This window comes from Triturus cristatus, chromosome 5_2, assembly GCF_964204655.1.
Source record: "Triturus cristatus chromosome 5_2, aTriCri1.1, whole genome shotgun sequence".
Taxonomy (NCBI): domain Eukaryota; kingdom Metazoa; phylum Chordata; class Amphibia; order Caudata; family Salamandridae; genus Triturus; species Triturus cristatus.
In genome coordinates, this window is record NC_140588.1 from 118,992,829 (window position 1) to 119,020,278 (window position 27,450).

At 42.5% G+C, this 27,450-nt stretch overlaps 1 pseudogene; it reads right to left on the bottom strand.

Moving 5' to 3' along the window:
* LOC146822710 (sulfide:quinone oxidoreductase, mitochondrial-like) overlaps positions 1-27,450 on the bottom strand; it is a 145,887-nt pseudogene that overhangs the window by 95,827 nt on the left and 22,610 nt on the right.

Here is a 27,450-nt window from a genome sequence, read left to right on the forward strand (position 1 = left end):
TCTGAGTGTGACAATAATGCAGTCTCCAGCAAAACCTTCCCTCGATTTGCCAATCCAAGACACCCTCCTAGACAAAAGGATGTGTCGATAATCTTTAATATTAAATCTAGCATACATGCACGTCCAATGCGCCACACTGTTAATTAGCTGTACAGTGGGCTCCTCTTGTGCATTCTTGTGACCTGGCACACCTGTCAAAACCACTGTGTACGGGCAACCTGCCAGGGGGAGATCTATTACTGAGAGCTCAGTGTTAAAAGGGGTCGACTGGCATATCTTCCTCTCCCAATTGTTGTCGGTGGCCACTATCCCCATTCGAGGCCTTATGCCGATTCTCCAATTGGACCTTGTTGGACTCTGTCTCCACTGCCCTTGCATCCCTTGCAACCTGATTCCTAGATTGAGCCTTAGGGCGTGTAACTACAGTATTAAGTTGGGGGGTATGATTTACTGTGTCAGCTCAGTTGTGTAGCCGGGATTCAGAGCTCGTTACAGGTAGTGAGGAGGTAATCCTTGTAACGTGCTCCCTCCTTCCGCTGCCCCCTAAACTATAAATGGGGCCACTGAAGGTTGGACAGAATGATTACAGCAACACCCCCCTATATTTGAGGAGTTATATAATGTATTAGATGATATGCTATTACGCTGTTCAATCAACACAAGTTTCTCCTCAATAGACTGTAATTTACATAATATAGGGTCCAGGATCACAGACATCAATGTCTCAAATCTTCTCCACTGCTCATTATTGCAATCGGGAATTGTAGGGCTGGGAGGTGAGTCCTGTAGCATAGGATGTCCTGATGACCCTTGTATGTCTACCGTGGCCGTAAGATCTTGATTTAATTTGGGAGGTGGCTGCTTTGATCTGGGCTTCTGCCTTGGCTTCTAGAGAGCTCCACACCTTGGCCGTTTTGCCGGTGGGTCGTTAATAATTGATAGTTTCGATCCTGTCCCATCCCCACTTTGGCTAACCCTTGGATGCTGTTTAGATCTGTTTGTGATGTCTCTGGGCCCAGACTTTGGTGATGTTAAAGTTACCAATGTGGCCATAGGCACAAGAGGTACTGGTGGCATCACATCTGAGGAGCAGGACGAATCCTGCATCGACATGGTACCGCGTCCCCCTGCAACCATCCCCATGACTGAAGTGACTGCTAGAATAAGTGGGTCTGTGTCTAGGATCACTGTTGCAGGCTCCACTTGCCCCCCAAGTCTGTCTGCCATTGCCGCGACATCATGCAGGTACACGGCATCTGTATGCGCACCTGCAGGAGATTTAGCTGGAGATTTAGCCCTGCTTATACAACCTAATGATGATCTTTTGTGGGTCATAACGCTATCCAGTTAGAGTCTTTTTTCCGTTAGCTGAATTTCGTGCGTCAGCACTGATTCCGCCCATGTCAGAAAGTCGTCAAGGGTCCTCACAAGGCCCCTTGTTTGAGCCGCTTAGCCATTAAGTAATAATTAACCAGTCACTTTGAAACAGTAAACAGTACCTTAGAGTTATAGATTCTGTGCCTCTGGTCCAGGGACAGAGGGTGGGCCCAGCACGGCCTCCTCCAGGCTCTGACGGGTGCAGATGGGCCACCCCTTGGCCCGGGCTTTGCCCGGGTACGGCACGTGCTGCAGGAGCCCATGAGCACTTTTAAAGCACCTCCTGGCGCAGGATGATGGTGCTGGTGTCCGCAGCCGCATGGGATGCTGGGGGCAGTAGTCCTGGCTCCCCTCCTCTCCCCTCCATGAAGTGAGACAGCAACGGGCTTCAATAAGGATGAGCATGCAATGAAATTGCATTAATTTCCATGCTAATAGTGGTATCAGTAGCCAGTAATCCAGAAGACACTGCCTCAAGATTTAGCTCCTGTATGTCTCAGATAGGTATCTGGATGAGGCTAAACTGTTTAAAGCTTAATTCTGCTCTTGGAGAAAGATAACTCATTTTGGTTGTCAAGCTGGTGGCCTAAGGAAGTTGACACACTTCCTTCACCAGTGCGGAAAGTGAAGAACGTGGGGATTGTCATTGACAATAAACTCAACTATGAAGATCAGGTTAATACCCTGGTTTCATCTGTATTTTTTACCTTAAGAATATTAGAAAAAGGTGTTCCTTCATTTCCTGAGACCTCCAAAAACCTGTTTCTACCACTCTTACCCCAGCCAAATTGGATTATGGCAATGCCCTATTTATGGGCATCCAGAAAAGACTTCTCCATAAACTTCAGATGCTACAGAATGCATCGGCCCAGCTCCTATTGAGAAATCCAAAATATCAGTCTGTGCCTCGGGCCTTGATTAAGCTACATTGGCTTCCAGTGGCTAAGAGAATACAATTTAAGGCTCTCTATATATCTTTTAAGGCATTGGATAGCATTGGCCCAGGCTCTCTTCTGGACAGATTATCTGGTACACCCCGTCCCGGAAGCTCAGATCCTGGGAAGGCCAAGTGCCTAGTTCTGTCCAGGGCCAAACAAGTATCATAGGGAGGTAGGAGTTTCTTTCTGGGGTTAGCCAAGCTGTGGAGTTCTCTCCCCATTACTAAGAAGAATTGTCCATTGTCCATACCTATTGTCCTTTAGGAATTCTCTTAAGAAATGGCTGTTTAGTCACGAGTGTAGCTCTCTTTCTTTTTCTCCATCGCTTCTTTCCATGACAGCAGTAGGGCCAAGACACCCCAGGGCATTCAAGCACTATATAAAATGAAAAATCGAATCGAATCTAACTGTGTATGAAAGGGGAGTTGCAATTGTCCCTTAGGGCTGGATCCATTCTGTGGTTCCTAGGAGTTTGAGGCTCAGCGTACCTAGAGTCCTGCTGTTCTGTGCTTATTTTTTAAGTTCTCTATTCATTCTTTCTGTCTGTTCAGAATTTGTTGCTCGGTAAATCTAAACATATTTGAAATGAGCAGCAGAGATTATACTTTGAGAAGGGGTACAAGGAGGGCTACCTACTGTCTTCTGGACTTAGTGCCAGGGATAACCCACCAGGAAACATTGACTTGTTGCGACCCTGGACCAAAGTTTTGATATAAGCTTCATAATTTTAAAGTGACTCATTAAAGGAAAGGATTTAGCAAGAACATGATGTTAATGTATTCAAACTCTGTGGTAAGGCCGCCAGTTTCTGGGGACTTGTTCAGTCTAGCCTTTAATCTGGGCTGCAGCAATAAAAAGCTGAGCTTGGAGGCACAAGAGGTGGCTGTCATTCTTCAGAGGAGGGCTGGCAGAAAAATATGGAGCACAAACTGAGGAACATGGGCCTGGGCTGAGTGTGATGCACTTCCGAGAGCTCAGCAGATAGAACTGCAAGCTCTCAGAGATCCAAGGACCCCTGGAATTCCAATACCAATGTCCATTGAACGCTTTTCCACACACTCACTTGGGATGATTGGAATTGATAAGGTAGGAGAAATCAGGAAAGAGTGCGGTGCAGGAAAGATGAGGAGAAAGAGGGAGTGGTAGCAGGGAAACTATATAGAGACACTCTAAGGAAAAAGAGAAATTGATGCGCTTCCTTCCAGTGTTAAAAGTCAATGGCTATGCAGACATGCAAAAAGAAAGTAGATCCCTCAACCAGCAGTGGAAGTGTACAGCTCATCCAATGAAAAAATGGGGACACCAAATTACACCATAAATGGGACAAACATAATAAAAGAACAGAAAACTAGAAAATCAGGATCAAGAAACTGAAATAGAGGAAAGAAAAAGCCACCCAATAGTGAAGAAGGGGAAGACCCAAAGCCCTCATTAGTATACCTTAAGGTGTTGGTTACAATGATGTTTGCCACAGACAGCTATAATTGTCTGTAGTGAAGCTGCAAAAAGGTTATAAATTGGCAAAAACCCCAGTGGCCTAGTCCTCCCAATCAAATGTCAAGCCAGATAGTAGACTATTGTTCTTGACCTAAAGTAATCCACAAAATAACTTTGCAAAACATGATCAAGGAGGCTAGAAAATGAAACGTGAATAAAATATGCAAGGATCACACCTAAATCAATAGTAATTGTGTCTTTTGATCCTCCATCTGATAATTTGTCATTACCTATATCTAGGTTAATGTCTGATCTGTAAACCAAACTTGTTGGTGTGACTCCTCCCTTTTAACATTTGAATATAAATTAGAATGAGGTTCAGTTCTTATCATTTCTGTCTTCAGATTAAGAACATTCTACTATATATATAAAACACATTTTGCAATTGCAACACCTTTCATTCTCAAACTCACAGGGGTTGCAACTTCAAGGTACACTTTTGTGAGGTACACAATCTTTCCAGCTCATAAACATTGGTCTGAAACTCATTTAAATTTGCAATTAGGAAGTTGGCTAAATGGATCATCAACTTCTAATTGCGATTCAAATCAATATGTGCCAATGGGTTGTGACCGCGATTGCTATTGTAAACTATAGCGTCCTCCCCAGCCCAGGACTATGCAAATGAATAGTCCACATGGTGCTCTGTAGTAGACTTCTTATTCCTCAACTACACTTGGTCTCTTTGGGCTCTTTAGGTGGGTACAATGCCACAAAGTACTTAATCGGCTATTTCAATAACTTGCTGTCTTAGGCTCTCAGGTATGATGATTCTCGAGCCTCTTAATACAACACCTTCCCTTTTAACATGCCGTTTATTCTGTACATTTTTGCATTTTTTAAATTCAACATCATCAGCAAATGGTCGAGCATTTTTCTTCCACAATTGAGTTGAAATTATGTCTTTGAGGATAAGCATACTCTTATCAGCATTAGTAGCAGCAATAAGTTATTCAATGGATAGGCCTTCTGGCGTGCTGGACCTCACAATAGAGTCAATGTACTCCTCAGCTGTTTTGGATGTCAAACTGTGACTATGTAGCAGTACTTGTGAAAAGTAATCAGCAGGATTCTGATCTTTACCCGGCTTGTGTACAATGGCATAGTGATATTCATGTAGTAACAACCACAACCTCTTAATGCGAGAGGACGTATTGTTTTTTGGGTTTCAAAAATAGAGAGCAGCGCTAGATGGTCTGTAATTATAGTGAAACATTTTTTGTATATAAACACATGGAAATGTTTGCAGGCCCACACTACAGTCAGACTCTCCTTCTCTGGCTGAGAATAAGCATGTTCTGTGTCAGACAGGCTCCAACTAGCATAGGCCACACTATGGGCCATATGTAGGTAATATATATTTACGATTCATAAATACCGAATTTTACTGATTCGGTATTTATGAATCGGAAAATAGAATGTAGGTAAACATTCGGTAATTATTACTGAATCGGTAATATTCGGTATTTATGAATTGGTATTTACCGATTCGGTAATAATGCATCCCTTCCAATTCATTCCTATGGGCCTGGAGGCCCATAGGAATGCATGGGAAGCCATTCACAATTACCGATTCGGTAAACACCGAATCGGTAATAGGGGGAGCATATTCATGGGTGGCAGGGTGTCACATTGACACCCTGTTGCACCCCTGAATCGTGCATGTGTGCACATGTGGCGCACATACATGCCCTAAGGGCATGTATGTCTGCCACATGACACTTGTCAAGAAGCACAAAATTGCTTTTTTAAAGGTTTTCGTTATTTACCATCAACTTGTAGTTGGTGGTAAATAACGAATCCAGAAACCAAAAATGCACTCACTTGAGTGCCCCCTACATTGGATTTCAGGATTCGGTAATTTACCAAATCGGTATTTTACCGATTTCTTAAAATTCCGATTCGGTAAATTACCGAATCCTGAAATCCAGCCACCTACATCTCAATTGCCTAAATACCGGTCGGTAACAGGATATTTACCGATTTTCAGCCGTTACTGACCGGTATTTAGGTACCTACATATGGCCCAAAGTCTCTGATCATTCGGATGAACATTATGTTGAGCAAGGATTGCCCTAAGTGCATTGGGGCTCACATCTACTGAGATCTCAGTATGAAACTTGGAGTCAAAATAGGCCACCTCGGTTGCATTCTCAATCACAAGTTTTATTCTTTTGAAACTTTGATCACACTTAGCAGACCACTGGAAAGTGACATGTTGTTTTGCCAAGTCTCTTAATGGGACACACACTGTAGCAAAATCACGACTGTACCTTGAGCAATAACTGGCCATGCCCAAGAAGGATCGCAGTATGGTAACATCTTGTGGGGGAGAAATGTAGCTGTCAGCATTTGCACTTTATCTGGGTCAGGATACTGCAAGGGTCCAAGTGCACAGTCTCACAACACTACACAAACCATTGATAAATGTCGATACCTGAGATGTAGACTTGGGGACTGCAGACACTGGTCCTGCGGACCACTGCATGTTCCCTGTGATGTTTTCAAAATAGATAACAATCTTTACCATTTTTTTCTTTCTTTTTTTAAAAAAAGCACTATCTGCACATTTAAGGGAATCAGACTGCTTTAAAAAGTGACCCTCTCTGAATTAACATTTTGCAATGTGACCTAGGAAATAGGTCACATCCCAAAGGACAGACAGGCTTGCAAAATGCACAGTTTACACACATTGTATCTGGCCTACCAGCACACACTCCAATTTGGCTCTACGTAGGTAGGTGGTACACTCTGAGGTGCCCAAAAGTAATCAACCATCTCTTAGTTACTGATTGTGCTTTTATTAAAAAAGGAAGGGGCATATCAGCAACGAGGCAATAAAAAATGATCGCCACTTTTGCGTCCGTTTTCGGGCGAAAAGCGGCGATAGTTTTATTGCCTAATCAGCAAGGTCACGCTATCATGTGAAACCTTGCATTAGCGCCTGAATTCTGAACGCCCAGCTTTGTATCTCTAATGAGATGCAAAGTGGGCGTTCTTGCCCTGACATGACTGGAGAAATTTCGCTAAGCCACATTTCTCCTATCATCAAGCCCCACGCTATGAAGCATAGCGGCAAGAAATGTAGCGATAACCCCTGTTATCGCTACTTTCCTTACGCCTGCTTCAGGACTGACTTAGCCATGATATCCTATGGAAGGTGGATATCATGGATAAGTTTGCCTTGCCCTATCATCAAGCTAACGCCAAACTTCGTGAGATTATCGCTGGGTTTCCAGCGATAATCTCACGTTTGGCAGTTAGCGCTAGGATTTTTATCGCTTTTGAGATAAGCGTTGCTAATAGAACGCTATCTCAGCGATAAAAATCCACGATAGGCAGCGATAATTATCCTAGCGCTAAGTGCGCTAGCGATAATTATCGCCGGTCCTTGATGATATGCCCCGAAGATCTTCTGAATACCCATGATGGGGAATTTGCACAGATCTCTCCTTGATCTTTGACTGAAATAGCATGTCTTCACAGTAGCTCTATTTATCTCTATGTGACCCACTTTGCTATGGACACAGCTACTGATTTTTACAGGTTCAAAGGTTCACCTCCCTCTCATTTACTCTATGACAAAATGTGCACAGTTCCAAGTTAACAGGGAACAGCGGATCAACATTATAATTCCCGACTAGTCATACCAGTGGCATAGCTAGACCTACTGCCACCTGGGGAGGCCCCTAAGTTTGCTGTCCTGTGCAGGTAAGAGCAGGGGGTTTGTCGGCCGATGACTGACTTGTTCTCGAGGGCGGAGGGGGGGTAGTGGTATTGGACAGACACAACTTGCTCCCTTCTGCCACCCCCAAAAAGTGTGCCGCACTGGGCAGACCACCTCCCCCTCCCCCTTTAGCTATGCCACTGAGTCATACCGATCTGTTCCACTTCTCAAGGTTGGAAAAATTATTTCCATTGAATTTCTAAATAATGGCACCTCGAGTAGAGAAATTTCTTATTGCATTTGGTAAGCAAAAAATGAATTATTAAACTTGTCTCCATGGCTGATGGAACTGAATGAGAAAGACTGAAAAGGAACACTGCTGTTGATCCAGGGCACAAAAGCATGCTGCATCCTAAATTAACCCAACTCTTCAAACAACATATGCCCCCGCCATTGCTTGAAAACAATCATGCTCTTTGCTCAGTATTCACGAGCACACCACTTCTTTTTTTATCAAGGGATTCCAGACACACAGTTTTGTGCTTCTCCAGGAATTTCAAAGTCATCGACCCCTTTGCTTGATCAATATATGCAGGCGCTTTCCTGTACTATCTGTGCACATCAAGAATAATACGGGGAAAAAACTACATTAATACAATTCTAACTTATAGCTGATAATGCTCAACGAACCTCCCAGCATTTCAGACATCCCTGTGTCTGAGCTGCTGGCAAAGTCCTTGGTGAGAAAGGAACGCTAAGGAAAAAAGAAGGAAAAACAAAATAAAGGGGAAACACTTTTATAATGTAAATGATTGCAAAATGTCCCCAGTATTAAAGACGAAGGGGCATATTAACAAGGGCTTTATCTCCGCTTTTTTGGCTTTAAAAGCCAAAAAAGCAGAGAAAAAACTATTGCCCTATTTACAAGAGGGTGTTAACATGCCTTATGAGATGCAAAGTGGGCATCACTGGGCAGTGCAGCCTTGCAAATATGGCTGATGTGCACATCGCGATATTTACAAGGCTGCCCTAGCATTTTAGCAGACGTTAGTTTTTGGAGAAAACCGCTGTTTTCTCCCAAAATTAACATCTGCTGAAATCCTGACTTATCCATCCCTAACATAGGGGGTGGTTTATGCTGCTACGACCACAGGGTCATATCAGCAAGGTTATCGCCCTTTTGCAGGGAACATCGCTGGAAAACCAGCGATGTTCCCTGCAAAACTGCGATTTCCCCCCGCTATCTCTGGTATTTTTATCGCCCTGGAGCAACGCGTTGTTGATAACGCGCTACCAGGGCGATAAATTACAGAGATAGACGGCGATGAATAATAAAGCGCTAAGCGCGCTTTGCGTTATTCATCGCCGTTCCTTGATGATATGCCCCAAAATGTCATAGGGGAAGCCTTAGGCCAGCAGAAACCACGTAATAATTATTATTGAAAGCAGTTTGCATTAGCCGTATTGTTTTTTAGAGGCTGAATAGTTTGTGTTATTGCTCTCCATCTGAATAATTCTCATGCTATCAATACATGAGGGATAAAAGACTAGTTAGTCCAGAAAGGGACCTTAACTAGCGACCTGCAGATTGCAATCAGATCAATGCAGCAGATTAATTAACACACAGAGATTTAGACCTGTAGCTTGCCTGTTGTATGCAGATTTGTCCCGGAGGCCTGGAACTCAAATGAGCTGTCTCAGTGTGCTCCAAACCGCTGAACTGATGCTATGAGAAACACTTCACAGCAAATGCATTGCCTCCCTACACTCTCTCATGAAGTCAGTTGGGACAAGTTGGCGTTTTGACTTCTGCATTTAACTGAATGGGTCATCATCAGGATAGTCATAGGTAAAAATGGATGCTTTAAAAATAAAGCGCTTTTATCGTTGGAGTTCTTAGCAAAGCCAAAGCGGCCTAATTTTGGTTTGAGCTCTTGCTCATCTAAATGTTGCACATTCTTGCTGTGCCACACACATTGATAGTCACCTCATGAAACTCACGATTTTGCATGTGCATTAAACATTTCGGGCATATTTATGGCAGGAGCTGCATTGCACCTGCACCACGCACAGTGGTGCTTGGGCGACGCAACTCCAAAATGCGGTTTGTGAAGTCTCACAAGGCCACTTTGCATGGCCCTGAATGACTTCATAAATATGGAGTAACGTAATGCAGCACAAATTGCTACGTTGCGTTACTCTGCCCTGGGAAGGCATTCCATTTGCGTTGTGTGGGGCAACTCCTACGGATTTTGACACATTCCCACATTTACTATTACTGGTAGATCTGGGAATGTGAGAAAAAGATACACCTCCTCATGGGAGGTGTAATGAGGAGAAATATCTTTATTTCTCCTCGTTACTTCCTCTTGCTATGTGTGTTTTATAAAGAGAAATATGCCTCTCAGAATTGCTTTTGTGTATAAAGTTGCCCTTTCCTGCACAAAAACAATCCTGCATGAATCACAGGCACCCTTGCACCATGGTGCAAGAGTGCCTATATTGGCGCTAGGCAACCCATTGTGGGCCAGCGCGGGGATAAAGGACAGAAATTCACTGTATTGTAATAAATATGGTGCATTCCTTTCCCTCTAATGCAGTGCAGTGCAGCAAGGTGACTTGCTGTGCTGCTTTACAATTACATAAATATGCCCCTTTATTTTACTCATAGCTTAGATCTAGCTCACTTACAAACTTTGGGCATCATCTATAGGAAAATGATGCAGCCCTGCAAGCCATTTAGCAGCATTGGGCTGTGTCATTTTAAACAACAATTCACTGCATTCCTGTGCTTTCCCCTGCATTGTCGCACAATTGGCTGCCATGCGCCAAAGCAGGCACCCTTGCGTAATTTTTCAAGGGTGCCTGCGCTGCGAGGATGATTTCTCTTGTGCAGGAAGGGACACCTTCCTGCACAAAAACAATAATTAATGGCATTTTCCTCTTTCTATGCATGCTGAAAAACACAACACGCATAGAAAGAGGGAAAAGGGGCAAAAAAAAAATGAATTTCTCCTCGTGCCATTCCTATGTCTCTCCCGGGGAGGCGAAGGATTCTGATGCATTACCAGTTTTACAAAATGTTGTAAATCTGGGAATGCGTCTACACCAACAGCACCACTAATGGAACACCCCTTTCACGCAGAGTAATGCGTGAAAGGGAAACATATCTACAAGAGCATGAAAAAAAGGAGGGTCTGCCTTAGAAAAACACTGAGTTATATTTTAGCCCCTTATTATGCTGAGATTCAGTTTGAGCAGCTAGAAAAATTATTCAAAGGCTCATTTGAACAGCAATTTAAAATCCAGCAGAATGATCAAGCTGTATTTTATATTTCTATTTAGGAAGTGTTACTTTGAAAGCATTGGCATTTTCCTTCCTAAGCCACGTGCCTTTCTGCCAGTGTTCAGTGTCGCCTGACTGCTAATGACTCCTCTGTGGTGTGATGTGTATTGCTACCAGACAGTGGACAAAGGGTTTGGGTGTGAGGAGATTCTTTTCCCACTGACAGTATGGCCATCTGGGCTGTGGCTAGGAACTTAGTTAACTTTCATAAGGTACCTATACTGCCACAGGAAGATAAAACTTAAACCCTTGCCTGCCCATTTATTATCCTGCGAGGCAGCTAGGCCCTAATCCAAGTGGGGAACGGGCTTCTCCAGAACTGGTTTTAAGTGACCACAAAGGAGGATTTTCCCATTATAGCCACTACTCTGGTAGGGCACAAACAGCTCTTTCCAAGGAAATGAAGGTTGCCCCATGTTGGTTTTAGGTAACGAAGAGCACTGATGGATAATATACAGTAAAACATACAAGATGTGCTGCTAACATCATCAGGGACCCCCATGGGAACTTTTGCACCATTAGTAAGGGAGTAATCAGGAACCTCACCTGCCCAGAGCCTGACACTGGGCATGAATGCTGCACTCTCGGTACCCCCTTCAGAACACACCTGGACCTCTAGAAGACAGAAGAATACCTGCACCTGCTATTGAATCTGTGGAGAAAGACCTCAAGTGCTGGCCCTTCCTCCACTTGTACCCAGGACTGTGAAGTGGTATAAATGTTATAAAAGCAAAAAGGCCAATCAGGAAGAACTTAAAATTCAAACTGGTCAAAGATATAGGATGGCAGTGCACACAAAATCACTTTATGGGACTGCACAAACGCAATCACAGCTGATCACCAATGTGAGATATTTGGTTGTTGGTTAACTGGGGTGTGAGCCCTGGTCAAGCAGCAACCACACGCTGGTAGTTTGCATGGAGCAGTCAGGCTTAACTTAGAGGCAATGTGTAAAATATTTGTGCAACACTTCAAACAGTAATAAAATGAAAAACACCACACACAAAAAGGATCCCACGCTAAGTTAGAAGTATAGAGTACAATTTACTAAATAAAGCAAGACCAAAACAACAAACCTAAAATCAGTAGAACTGGAGTTATGAATTTTTAAAGATTTCAATAAATACAGCACCAAGAAGCGCGCAGCGCAAACTTGTCATACCTGGTCACACCGAACCAGTCAAAGTCACACTTCTATGCTGACTGCAATAGCGCAAAGGTCGACTACAGTCACCAGGTTAGTTCCGCTGAAGTTTTTACCTTCTCAAATCTGTGCCAAGAGATCCGCTCATGTTGGAGGGGGCCGCAAGGAGCAGGGAGAGTGTCACGAGAGGCTGCCAGCATAGGGCAAAGAGCAGGCCAGGCATCGCAGGCAGGTTTTGCTGGGTCTTTGCTTTGGCTGTCCCTGTGGCTGTCAATGCAGTAGCAAGAACAGTCAGACTGACCGAGTAGTGAGGTCTCAATGCGAACAGGCCCATTTGCGATCACAGAAAGCCCAAAAGCTATATGTCAGCTCTTTTTTAGTGATGTTGTGTTGGTTAAAGGGGCTTCGCCTTATTTACAAGGCAGCATTAAGCCACTTAACATGGCTTCACGCTCCCTTTTGACCCTTCCTGCACATAAACAATAAAAATAAAAGATGTTTTACAAATTCTATGTGTGCTGCATTAAGCAGCACACATAGAAGTTTCAAAACGCCATGAATTATTGGTAATGTGCAGGAAGGGAGACCTTCCTTCACATAAACATTCATTTCCCAATGCTGATACCCTTGCACTATGGTGCAAGGGTGCATGCATTGGCGCTAGGCAGCTGAACGCAGTGCCAGTGCTAGTGGAAACGCAGGGGTGCACAGCATTCTTGTGTATACGGCACATGTCTGCATTTTCAGAATGGAAAAGAGTGGCGTTCGCAATGTTTGCTTAATGCCACGCTTCTCCCTTCTGTTGGTAATATGCTCCCTAGTGCCCAGAACCTGAACGGCACCACTTGAGGGTCAGGAATTCACTTCAGCTTGGTCCAGGTGGTGGTGCAGGAAGCTGGAGAGCCTTTTGTGTCCCTTAGGCTCAGATCAGGAGGCCAGCAGACTAGTTTGGAGTCACGCTGGTGTCCTGGGTTCAAGAGTGAACTACAGGTCCAATATATCCTTCCTCAGGCAAGCCGGCTGCAGATTAGCACAGCAGGGCAGGAGTTCTTTCAGACCAGCAGTCCAGCAGAGTGGCAGCCCTTTCATCAGCTCCTCCTGAGCATGCTAGAACGTGTACACAACGTCTGATTTCCTTGTATTTCCTATTTTAGGAGGTGCCTGGCTCCTGTCATAGCGGTCGCCATCTCTGGTGTACTACATCCCTGCTTTTAATCACTTTATGGGTTTGTTCACATATTTTATTTCTTTTAAACATATCATATACATGGGGAGCCTGTAGGTGCTGAAGGGTTCCTGGGCCCTAGTTGGAAAGCCTCATTTGTTTTGACCTCTCACTTTCCTTTTTTGTGATCTGGCACTAAGTCTGGATACGCACTCTGAGGGTATTTAAACATGGCTGTATCCAAAGGCGTGCCTAAGGCAAGCCTGTCTGCGCCTGTCCACACCTGGATGGGGCCCAGTCCCAGAACCCCTGGATCTTTCCCCCCTGGATCAAGACGCCTATATTAAATATTCAGGTAAGACCCTTCTTGCCTTACACCCTCCTCGCCACCCCAATGGATTAATATCTGCATGGCCTCTCTCCCTCACTCGCCAGCTTTGACATGCCCTATCTGTAACAAAAATATAACAGGGCCGCCACTACGCTCACTGACTACTTCACACGGGCAGCCCCCTCCAATAAAAATGGAACTAAGCTTCATCTTGCCTTAATTAATGCTCGTTCCTTGCCCAAGCATAAGTATGAAATCACAGATCTTCTTGACGTGCTATTTGTTACCGAAACTTGGTGTGATGAGGCATCCAACCCAGCTCTTGAGGTGGCTGTACCGACTGGCTATGTGCTGTTTAGATTCAATAGACCTTTAAAAAGAGGAGGAGGCCTCGCCCTGATAAACCGCAGTGCCCTCTCTGTCAATTGTACTACCACCCCGTCCACTGACTGTGAGGCACTCTTCTTTAGCTTAGGTTGCCATAAACTGCTGACCCTTAAAGGAAAACGTATGTATTCCCGCTGGCATTAAAAACGACTTTACGAATAACTTTCACTCACTATTTGAGTACAGCCTCCAGTCTGACAATTTCTCCATTCTGGGTGATTTTAATTTTCATCTGGAAGCTAAAGAGGACAAAGACACAGAAGGCCTATTGGAAATCTCCTCATCATTAGGACTTAATCAACACATTAAGGAATCCACACTCAGCTGGACTCTTGAGACTCCCACATTACTGTTAAAAAAGTTTTTCTGCTCAGCTGGTCTGACCACAAAACCATTATTTTCTAGTTTAATACACCTCACAAATTCTACAACCATTCCAAGCCAGTTGGGTCAACCACTTGCAGATCTTGGAACAAACTAGACACTGACATTCTACCCCAAAGTTTGGCACACATTAAACTTATCCTTCCTCTGGATGTTGAGCTCGCATCCACATACTATATGGACTAGCTAACTCCACCTTTCTTAAGCTAGTACCTCCTAATTCCACTCACTCCAACAGGAAGGAACCTTCTGCTCCGTGGTTTTCCAAAAGCCCTCAGGTTGGATAAGCAAGCCTGCAGAAGGCAGGAAAGGAGTTGGCAAATGCACTAAGATGCCCAAGAAAAACATTTATATGAATTAGAGTTAGCCCAATATAAAAATCTTCTCATCAAAGAAAAAAGTAATTACTACACACAGATGATGAAAATACCTCTAACTCCACCAAGGAACTCTTCCAGGTGGTCACCAAGCTCACCTCCATCACAAAGACCAATGTGACCACACATTGCCAACAGTTCTGTGACACCCTAGTATTTACCTTTAAACATAAGGTTAACCAAATTTTGAATACGTTCAATAACTCTCATCATGTGGCCTAAAATGACCAGATACATCAGATAGAATAGAATTACCCTGAAGGAAGTGAACCGATTAAGGCCACTTGGGTCACTCGCTACCACCTCTCAGCCTTCCATACAAATGAAGAGTCGGTCAACCAGTAGAAAGTACAAACCAAGCATTTATTCAGGTACACTCGAACGGAGCCCAATCTGCCCAGTCTCTAAGGATTGCTGGAGAGGGACTGACTTCAGAAAACATGATGATACATTATGTACAAAGATGGCCCGCCCAGGCTGGAAATTTCCAGATGGAGGCAGCTTCACCAAGGAGGTGCAGAAGGATAAGTTTCGATCCTGAGACCGGGCACACACTATCTCTATGCCAAGGTCATTCTGCCTGTGCTCATTGCTGGCTAGTGGGCGCAGGCCTCTATATAGTGGGAAAAGTATGCACTAATAAGAACAGTGTATTCATTAGTACAGCAAGGGACAACCTTTGTGAAAATGAAAATTACCAAAGCTGCTTCTCGCAGAAACACAGAGAGAGATTAGTTTTGCTCATAGATCAAAATGGCGGCAAACATAAAATAGTGCCGCGAATGCTAACTTAAGCAGAACAATATATAAACAACACAGCTGAGATATTTTTAGTCTAACACCACCCTCTTGTAGTGTAGTTCCTATTTCCCTTATAGGCTCTGCGCATTGGAATAATATACACTATAGTTGTGGTATAGGACTGAGGTCAGTATGCCTCTATCAAGTACATTAAACTTAATTACTTTGTGTCCCAGCTAACTCAGAGGCCACTAGAAACTCCTTAAATAAAAAAGACGGGTGTAGTTTCTGGCAACCGCATAAACATGACAACTTTGTTTCCCTTAGAATCGGAACATGTCTCAGAATCGTGGAAACAACAGATAACTGTTTCACACAGTCAATCGTGCATGCTTAGTTTCTTCAGAGTTACACAGAAATAGATAGACGGGTGTTTCAATAAAAGGATTTATTGAACAGTTTTGTTTCTCGTGTAAGAGATATGAGCTGTTACAATCGCAAGACAGTGTGCGAAATATAATACGCAAAGCGTAAGCAGTAAGAAGAAATAATACTGTGATAGCATTGTCTTCTAGCTTTGACATATATTCATATATATATATATAAATAACTTAGGTTAAAAAGTGGATATTCGTTTGATAGTTCTAAATCGTTCTACCCCAGTGTACCTAACCTAAGTGTAGTGCAAGGTAAGAAGTCGGTGATGTATGCTATAGTATGGAATGCTATAGTTTCGCATATGCCAAGTTTGTATGCGAAGAGTCCCTCTAGGTTCTAGTCAACTCCATACCTTAGAATGAGAGAGGTGGGAATCTCTTTCGGGTCTCAAACTCTAACACCCCGCGAAGGGTATCAGAACACTGGAAGCTGGATTCTCTGCGAGCAGGGATGACAGCGTCTGGTCAGTGCGTCAGGCGGGGACTCGAATTCTTCCAAACTTGCCGTGGTGAGCTGTATCGAGCTGTGTAGCCGAGCCGTGGTTTGCCATGGTAAGGGAAGGTATATTTATACCTGGAAAGTGATTAGGAATGTTAGCATTGACGTAAAGTCGGGCAGAGGAAGACGTCATGAATGAAACCCTAGGGAATAGTAGCTCATGCATATTAGATGAGTTCTTGCAGATATCAATACTCCTATCTAGGGAGAGTCCCAATGGCTTAAGGGTCTGGTTTCTAAGAACTCATTGTGACGTGGGGATGGACGGATGTAGGTGACCATGCCTGTATTTGGATAGCATGGCTAATGCCTAAATAAGGACTAGGAATCTATGCCTAAATAAGAGCAATGCGAATTGTGCCTATATATGGGCATGATTTAGGAAAACCAATATATGGACATCTACATCGAAAAACAACACCCACTCCACTTTCGAATGATCGATAGTACTAAATGCTAAACATTTAAAATGCTAAACATATAAAATCGAGTACCACGTGTTGCTAAAACCATTTGTAAAAGCATACTAAAATAAGTCTTTGCTAAAAACTTTTGCTAGACATGAAATGTAAAGGTGCTGTACATATTCAAAGCAATGTACCATTCTAAGCATATGTTTACAGTAAATGCTAAATGAATGAACATAAATATATACAGTAATGAAATGGCTCATGAATACAGAAGAAAAAGTCAAAGCCATTTCATTTCATGGTACAGAAATGAAATTGTGGTGAACAAAAGTGACAATGTGTCCCTGGAAGTCTGTTCTCTATGAATAGTTACACTGTAAGCAGATTACTTTGCCATAAAAAGTAAAATTCAAATTTAGAAAAAAAAATAATCATAGGAAAAAGTTCCAAGGTTTTGCCTTTTTGTTTTGAAAAATAAAGGCCAAATTCATTGCTTTCCCAGTACACTGTGAGTCGAATCAAAAGTCAGTGTAAGAAGCTAGTGAAAACATGAAATCCTCTATTCCTGTAGACAAAAGATCGTCTACCGATGTCGGTCATAGTTGGAATACCTCGTTTAGAAGATTAACTGCACATAGATGTGAAGCATCGCAAGTAGCAATGTTAGTTTCTGATGTTACCTGTGTGCCTGTTGATCCATCTTGTACCTCAGCAGTAGCATTTTGCGTCTGTGAGATCTCAACGAATGCCGTCATCAGGATTGGTAGCCGCTGGGGACAACACAGAGCCTGGGCCGTTATCGGGTCCAGCAGAGTATCGATATCCATTGGCATGAATGATGGGTGTGTCAGACAGATGTCTAGCATGCATTCTTCATCGCAAAGCAGGCAGGCAGGCAGCGTAGAACAGGTAAGATGCAATCTTGCCAGATTGGTCTGAATGACAGAAACCATGTGATATTTAATTCTCGTAGACGAGGTAAGCCCAAAAGTTGTACTATGCCCTCACTACACTTCCTTTCCAGGAGAGCTTTCTCCAAGGTGCTGGCAGTGACGCTGGTGAATTGGCTTGCCATACCATAGTAGTAGGGATAAAAACAGGATTCCTGCAATGAGTGCTAAAATTAGCGGCAGACCACCAAACAAAGAGTGCACGAAGTTTGGAATGATTCCGAGGACTGCTTGAAAAGGTGTTAACATTCCTGAACATTTGATCTTAAATACATGCACAATACCACTCGTATCAGACATGTCTAAGATACGTCCCAACATTTCTGTGAAATGTGTAGGGCAGTTTTTACGTAATAAAGCCTGTATCTCAGGCAAAGTCCTTGCAATTTGTAGATCATAGGTTTCTTTGGCCGAGGTCAAAGGCACGGTTTGTTGTAAAAGAATGGCTTTCATTCTGCTTAAAGTATCAATTCGTATAGAAGAGATGTTCAGTAAAGGCCATAAATGCGACTCCCTGACTGTGTCTACTTGGGGGAACAAAACTTCCATACAGCGAGTGACCCTGGAGCCAACCGTTACTAGATATGGGATACTTGGCAACATGCCACAACAGCTCTGATCATTCAACATGTGGCAACTCCCATTTGAAAGTTGGCCAAACATTGGATTAATCACAGCATCTGGTGAACCTGGCAGGTGGCAGGATAAATTTGCAGTGGAACCGCTACAGGCCCCGTGTAAACTAATATCCCGACATATGAGTGAACCGCTCAGTGCATTTTCACTGTGTGTACTGCTAAGAAACACTTCACGCTCGCCACTCCAACATCTGTGTGTGTAAGGTAAATCCCAGGATGTCTTGATGTATTTTTTACCCAACCTTTCATATTTGCCTGCTTGCATTTGTTTGAGGCAATACTGAAAATGGAAATTTGTAACATACAGAGTTATTTTGCCATGAATGATCCATTCGGTACCTGTTTTTTCTGCTACTGTAAATGGCAGTTTTTCCAGTTTTTCAATGCTCAGCACTGTAATCTTTGCTCCCCTTTGTGCCAGTTCGATCTGTTTATCAGTGAGATTGTATTCTGAAAACAGAGACAATGTGCTGATGAAACGCCAAGGCACATAGCCTCCACGCAAGTTTTGTAGCGTCCAGCCTAATAACAGAATAGAACGTAATTGAGGCTGGCCTTGTTGCAGCAGGACCAAATCTTGTTCTACAATGTATATAACAGAGGTTAAAATGTTGCCCAGTGAATAAATCCTGGATGACAGAGTCATTAACCCATTGTCGACCACAGCGAGAGATTTCTCTAAATTAATACGATCAATTTCTCGTATTCTTTCTGCGGCGTCTGCTTGGGTAACCTTCCATATTTCATTATAAGCAGCATAGATGCCAGCATTAATGGAACGTTTTTGACGCGATTTTCTTGGACCTAGCAAGAAATCCCTAAGGTCTGCGTCTTCTTTAACTGAAGATATGTGTTGTTTCACATCCTCTAGTGTAGATGTCTGTAGCCAATCAAGGCATAATTTTCCTACACGGTATGTTGTTATTACCCCTGGATGCTGTCTTTGAACATAACGTGGGTCTGACCTGTTAATTGTAAAACCCTGTATTCTGTTCAGGAAGCTTTCTTGACAGATGTTTGTGTCTGTGGGCCAGAGCAACTATTTTTCCCATTCAGGATCTGATCTGTTGTTTTGTAAAATTTTATGTACGTCGACCTCCCCCTGCGTAGTGCTATTACTTGCAGGTGTAGGTATGGACGGTGTGTTCATGTCCTTGATCTTGGCTAACCCAAGGCAAGACGTTTGTTGGACAGTGTCATTCAAAAACATTATTTGCTGTGGGACGATGCAGGCTCTAAACAAAGCTTCTATCCCCTGCACTTGCCAATCTTTTGCACCCCAGTCAGATTTTGTGTCAATTGTGTCTTTCCAAAAGTCGAAACCCTGTCTAGTCAGTTGAGCAATAAAGGGTGCAGAATATATCTGTTTAGTATTAGTTAACATATTTGTCGTTCCTGTTTTGTTCACATTTTTAAAGTAAAACGCTTCTGGGTTGGATGTATTGTACCCTGAAAAATATGGAAACTTCTTTGCAAACGTTTTTGAGCTACCCCTTAGTGGTGTAGGACAATGTTCCAATTGGTTATACATAAATACATTTCTAGGTGTTGCAGATCTATGCAAAAAATGATGACCATAGTGGTTGAAACAATAAAGCTGTTCATAGTCTGTTGAACCCTCTAAGTATTCATGGTTAGAGAATGCAGCAGACCTTTCTAGATCAGACATCATTTTATTAACAGTCTCAATGTCTCAATCATCAGAATAGGTACTGGAGGTAATAAAGTCACTTAATGAAATCTTAAATAAGTGTGGAATCTTCAAAATTTCCGACGGGTCCAATATATCATAATCTGTTTTGTCCCAAACTATACCATCTTATATAGGAACGGCTGTGATGTTCACTGCTGACAAGTCTCTTACTTCACGATGGTATGATTTGTGTGGCTTCAAAAGTAAGTTCACATTTTTACTTTTTGTGTCCAAGTGAATATATCTTCCATTTATCAGCATGCGCAGAGTCATTGCTAAAGCTAGCCAAAGCAGAAAGAAAAGTATTCCAGAAATAATCCATAGTTCAATCCATGGTGAAACCAGATACGTCTTTTTCAGGAGATGAAAAAGTCTTGTGCATGTACTTTGAAAGTTCTTTTGGCTGGCGTTGTTTCAGGCTCGCTTGGATCCTCAAAAAACATATCAAAGTTAATGAAATAGCCAGAGGCAGTTCTGTTAATAGTTGAAATTGCATAAGGATTCGTTGAAATCGCTGGCACCAGTTGATCATGTGTTACGTTGGTGTAGACAGGAGTATCAGGACAAACTGTTATTTGGGTTTCAAGAGGAATGAGTTCCATAGCATTGTTGCTTATTCCTTCATTTCTTACTACTGATTCCTCAATGGTGATGAGTCTTTCAGTTTGAACCTCTTGAATGGTAGCTAGAGGTGTGAGTCTGCTACTTGGTCAGAGTCCACAAGGCCTACAGCTTAGTATTGGCCATATAGTGTGGTCTGATGAGGTCGATGGACACAAATCTTTTCTCCTTTTTTCCAGCAAGGGGCGGCAGAAGTACTGTTCTTGTTCCGTGTATGGCTAGGACAGGTACTGGTTGTCTGTAAGAAGGCCCAAATTCCTTCTTCTCCGCGATCTTCTCTCTAACTAGATCCCCAAGCTTTGGGATCCAGACAGGCCTTGCTGGGATGTCTGGATTTTCCCCAGTGGTGGTTGACTTCATTAACACGTTGCTTTGTTTCTATCTTAGTTCATTTAAGTTCTGTAAAACAGCCAAACGATCTTTGATATCAAATGGTTTATTTTCCACCACTGTGCCTTTACATTAGAGATCTGGAACCCACATTGTTGTCCCAAATAGGACCTCATATGGAGTGACCCCCCCTAGAGAACTTCTTGGCAAAATATTTAATGAGCGTTGGACCCCATAAAGATGTTTGACCCACCATCACCCGAACCTAATACCCTAGCTGTTATAGAATGCTTTATGTCCCGGTTTTTCCTTTACACAACAGAATTTCCCTCAGGATGGAATGGAAAAGAGTACCGCAATACAATGCCCAAACTGGCCATGCCTTTTTTGTAAGCTCGAGAGCTAAGCGCAGGGCCTTGGTCAGAATGTAGTGTGCCAATTGCATATGTGCCTATAAAACTCAAAAATCTTTTATAACAGTTCGAGCATCCACAGGAACCTTGAACACGAATCCACTGCGACCATGATATATTTATAGTTACCATCCCTTTGCAAGGGGCCGCAGTGATCCAGGTAAACAGAAGATAATGGATTATCTGAAATTACCAGGGGTGTCTGCGCAGGACGTTTCACTGTAGAGACTTTCATTTGTTGGCATATTTCACATTCCAAAACATAGTTTTTGGTCTGTTTCCTAGTGCCGGGCCACCAATATCTCTGTTTTGATAACGATACTGTGGCAGAAACACTTGCATGGGCAGGGGCTATCCCTTCATGTGTTGCTAGGATTAGTCCTAATCTACGTTCCATGTTTAGAATTACCCTATCCCCCACGCCAGGGATTCGAGCAAATGGAACGTTGTTCGCATCAATTATATACACGTATTTGAATGGAGACCTTTTAGGTAACGCTGCACCACTGCCTTTGCTTCAAGCACTGACAGCCAATAATATCTCACTGTCTATTCTCGTTTTTGAACGAGTGATCGCAACTACGGAAGCCGTTTGCACAGCCCCCTTTGCGGCTTCGTCAGCCAATGAATTCCCTGCAATGTGAAAGCCATCACGTTGACTCAGCATGTGTATCACGTGAGTGTTTTGTAGTCCATTCCGCAGCTGAACTACTTGTTCCCAAAATGTTTTATGCTTGATTGTGCCACCTTTTGCATCTTTGAAACCATTTTTGAAGTTAATTCTGTAAATATTCATTGTATGATTGAACACAGTAAAAAGAATCGCACACTATAAGTGTGGGGAATTCTGATCCGTATTTTCAAATACCAATTTGAATGCTTGTAGTTCAGCTCGTTGAGCTGTACAATCTCCTAGAGATTGTGTTTTAGTGACCATTGGTCGGAATTTACCATTGCGCATGCGACCTTCAACGATTGCGCACGCTGCACTGTAAGCTTGCTTCCTTTCCGTAGCGGGTTGTGCTGATCCGTCAGTATAAATTATAAATTCGTACTGATGAAGAGGGAGAATCTCAATAGGCAGAGTACATTCATGTTCAAATTGCAGGAATGCTTGTGTTTTTAAATAAGGGTCAAAAACATTTTCAACATCTGTTGCAGCAAGAGAATTAACCCATTGTATCCATCTTGGATGTAAAGCTTTTGCATTTGGAATGATCGCTTTTGCAACTGCCTTTAAGGCTGGTATCGGAGTCACGACAATAATGCGTTTCCCCTGAGCTAGCGTTCTTTCTTTTGCTACAGCGGTTTGAACTGCTGTCAGAATTTTTTCTGTTGAAGTGAAGCGCATTTCCGCTTGTGTATACAAATGTGATTTGTATGCAATTGGTATATTTTCACCCTCATTAAAAGTTATGTAAATTGCATGTATTTACGCAAGTGTGTAAGTGATTTGTTGCTAACATGTCAGCTTAAAGTGAACGCAGGATATCAATGTGTTCCTGTGTCCAATTTTTGATTTTGAAATCAAGTTTGATTAATTCGTAGAGAGGTTTAACCCTTTCTGAGTAATTTAAAATGCAAGTTCTTCCAAAATTCAGGAAACCTAGAATCGACTGTAAGTTTTTCAGCGTTTTTGGTGGTTGGAGCAGCACACACTTTTCTAAAAAGTTAGCTGCCAGGCTTTTGCCTTCACTTGAAAGCTCATATCCTAGTAAGAGGACATTGAGATGGGCAATTCTGGATTTTGCTCAGAGGCGAAGCCCAGTATAATGGTATTCACCCTGTTCGATTGCCTATCAAAGTCATCGTCTGTCAGATAGATATCATCAACATATGACAATGCCTCGTCATCATAAATTTGTAGTAACTTTGTTACTCTTGCTGAGAATAACCCGGGCTGTTCTTGAACCATTGAGGGAGTTGACAAAAGTGACGCTGGGTCCCCATTAATGAGAAAGCTGTCAAGTACCTACTTTCATGTGCTATGTTTTGACAAAAGAAACCATTTGAAATGTCTAATGTGGTTTTATATTTTTTACGCAAAATGTTATTCATTAATGCTGTAATCTGTGCATTTTGCATAGCAAATGTCTTTGAATAAGTGTTCAGGTGTCTGTAGTCCAAAACTAGATGATATGTATTGTTTGGTTTGGAGACAGGAAACAAAGGATTGTTCACTGATGAGATGCATGTTTCAATCACCCCCAGGTATTCAAGTTGATCTAAGATCTCCCTGACCTGTTTTTAAGCTTCTTGCTTAATTGGGTACTGCCTTTGTGCAGTAGGTTGATTTTTGAACTGTATCTTGTGGTGAGGTGAGTCCTCATCCCTTCCTACATGATTTTTGTATACTGCTGGGGCCTGGGCAACTGCCCATTTCCTGGCATATGTATGTTTTAAATGTATTGGAACATGGTTGGAGAAGGCTGGCATAATGATGTCTTCCCCATGTGGGCACTCCCTAACAAATTCTGGTGGCCAGTCCTGTTCTGCTAGAAGTATATCATAACACCTTGAATTTGTTTCCCAAAAGAGTGCTCTCACTTTTCTTGGTATGTCTCCCTCCATCCGTGGTGTTATTTCATATAACCTTTGTGGAGTACTAAACCTGGTGTCTACAGTCTCAACTGTGATGTACTCATTCAAGTCCACTATCTCCAGAAGTTCCTTCAGGTTCTGGCGAGCTATTGTTACTTCTGCTGCACTGTCCAGCATTGTCTGAGCCCATTCTCCGTTCTTGAGTTGTGTTCTCAGAATTGTCGGCATGTCTGATCTTCAGACCTGCTACCTTCTTATTAATGAAATTAGGTTTGTTTTGTTTTTCTGAACGTGTTGATCGTCTTTGGACTTCATGCGTTCTTCTTTGTGATCTAACCTTCCTCTTCTTTCGGAAGTCTGTGACAATATCTGAAAGGTACGAGAGGAACGTGTATCAGTAACTTGATACCTGTCAGGTTTTCTCAAATTATCCCTATTCCTGAGGTTATACCTTCTTTCAGAGGGCTCCTTTTGAGAAGACCTGACCTCGGGATTGAGAACGTTTGTCTTTTGAATGTTGTTTGTTATTTTCCCACTTCTTTTTAGAAGATGTAGGATTGTGTTTAATAGAGTCCTTCTCAGGACCTTCAGATAGTTGTGGTTTAACTGGTTTTCCACCCAAACTATCTCTGCCTAATTCTTCATAGGATTTTTCTATTATTCTGGGTAGTTCTTGTTGATGTTCTATTACATCAAATTCCCTTAAGCGTTGGCGGATCGCCACTGATGCTGCCTCCCCTTCAATATTAGATATTATTTTTGAGACCTGGTCGAAGTTTTTTAGTAATTTCATACCTAAATTCAGAGCAGACTCTGCCCCATATTTTTTGGGAATTTGTTTCAGGACATCAGGTATTACCACAATAGACGGAATGCCATGTGTTTTAGTATAGATGGCAGCAAAGACTGTGCCCCAAGTGGTGCAGTCTTCCAGTTGTGGTGTGATCCCCATTGGTAAACAGATTGTTAGGATTCTGTGTTTCTCATAAGGGCTGGTATTAGGAAATACTGCTTCGATTTGAGTAATTTTTTGAGCTATCCAGAATGGAATTTGTTCACGTTTTGTGGGCATTTTACCCATGACTGAGTGTAAAGTCTGTGGAGTAATCTTTAGTGTATTCTCCTGGTGAGGGGTTTGATTTGGAATGGTTAATGGTGGTTGGACTGTGAAAGTCCGCATGACATATTGGACTAACTGTCTGTAAATTTTAATTAATTCTTTAAGTTGAGTGAGTAATTCATCGTCTGACATCTCTTCGATGTCAGGATGAAGTGTGTAGCCGGCTAAAATTGGCCATGTTGCTCCTGGTCTACCTAGTGGACCGAGCCTGGTAATGTGATTGTAAAGTTTTAGGGCGCCTTTAAACCAGATATTATGCTCCTGGTATGTGAGTGGAATTTCAACATCCTCAAAAAGAATATATTCCTCAGGTGATTCATCTTCCTTATAGAAGTTAAACACTTCTGTTACTGGATTTGATTCTGGGAATACTATCCATGAATAGAATACATCTGTCTGAAAAGATTCATGTGTCTCTATCACAAAAACTGCTCTACCACCTCTTGGTGTTAGGCCATGTTTTATAAGTTTTAGAGTGATGGCTCTCCTTAAATGTGGATGGATGTTTATAACACCCTCATCGGTTTCATTTAAGCCTGTAAGATTAAAAGCTGTTACGACTTGGTCAGCCGCAGCTTCACCGGTCATGGTATTATTATCCCCGTTTTGGGACATTGTTTTTTGTAAATGTAGAACAAGTTTCAAGGAAACAAAGATAAGGTGCACAATATTTTGGAACACTGTATCCTTCAACGTTGAACAAACCAAACAGCTAATATATAGGATTTTCATCCTACTCAGCTATGGCGGATATTAACCCTACCCACTCCAGACGTCTTATGGAGTATTATGAGTAGGGGTCTCTGAGAAAAGTACGACTGAGTTACTTCAGAATCTAGAGTTAAATTAGTGCCTTACCAAACCCGTTGGGCGCCATGTAGTGTAGTTCGTATTTCACTTATAGGCTCTGCGCGTTGGAATAATATACACTATAGTTGTGGCATAGGACTGAGATCAGTATGCCTCTATCGAGTACATTAAACTTAATTACTTTGTTTGCCAGCTAACTCAGAGGCCACTAGAAACTCCTTGAATAAACAAGAAGGGAGTAGTTTCTGGCAACCGCATAAACATGACAACATTGTTTCCCTTTGATTCAGAACATGTCTCAGAATCGTGGAAACAACAGATGAGAGTTTCACACAGTCAATCGTGCATGCTTAGTTTCTTCAGAGTTACACAGAAATAGATAGCCTGGCGTTTCAATAAAAGGATTTATTGAACAGTCTTATTTCTCGTGTAAGAGATATGAGCTGTTACAATCGCAAGACAGTATGCGAAATATAATACGCACAGCTTAAGCAGTAAGAAGTAATAATACTGTGATAGCATTGTCTTCTAGCTTTTACATATATTCATATATATATACATAAATAACAGGTGAAAAAGTGGATACTCGTTTGATAGTTCTAAATCGTTCTACCCCAGTGTACCTAACCTAAGTGTAGTGCAAGGTAAGAAGTAGGTGCTGTATTCTATAGTATGGTATACTATAGTTTTGCATATGCCAAGTTTGTATGCCAAGCGTCCCTCTAGGTTCTAGTCAACTCCATACCTTAGAATGAGAGAGGTGGGAATCTTTTTCCGGGTCTCAAACTCTAATACCCCGTTAAGGGAGTCAGAACACTGGAAGCTGGATTCTCTGCAAGCAGGGATGACAGCGTCTGGTCAGTGCGTCAGGTGGGAACTCAAATTCTTCTGAACTTGCCTTGACGAGCCGTATCGAGCTGTGTAGCCAAGCCGTGGTTTGCCATGGTAAGGGAAGGTATATTTATACCTGGAAGCTGCTTTGGAATGTTAGCATTGACGTAAAGTCCGGCAGAGGAAGACGTCATGAATGAACCCCTAAGAAATAGTAGTTCATGCATAATAGATGAGTTCTTGGATAAATCAATAATCCTAGCTAGGGAAAGTCCCAATGGCTTAAGGGTCTGTTTTCTAAGAACTTGTTGTGACGTGGGGATGGACGGATGTAGGTGGCCATGCCTGTATTTGGATAGCATGGTTAATGCCTAAATAAGGACTAGGATTCTATGCCTAAATAAGGGCAATGCAAATTATCCCTATATAAGGGCATGATTTAGGAAAACCTATATACGGGCATCTAAATCAAAACACAACACTCTCTCTGAATTCTTTCCCACCTCACCTGATGAAGTGGCTACCTTCCTGATTGGAGCTAAATCAGGGTCCCCTTAAAACCCCTGCACCCCCAGTATAGTTCAGCTAGTACCGGACTTGGTCAACACCAACCTCTCAGTCATTTCTAATAAGATGAAAGCAAGCTTCCATTCTTCCCCTAATAATAAAGCCTAATCCCAGTTCAACCAACCCTAATAGCCACCGCCGTATTTCTCGTCTTCCACTCCCCGCTAAAGTTGTCGAAAAAATCCTGAACTCAGAACTTTCTAAATTTATTCAAGATATCCATATTTTGGACCCTA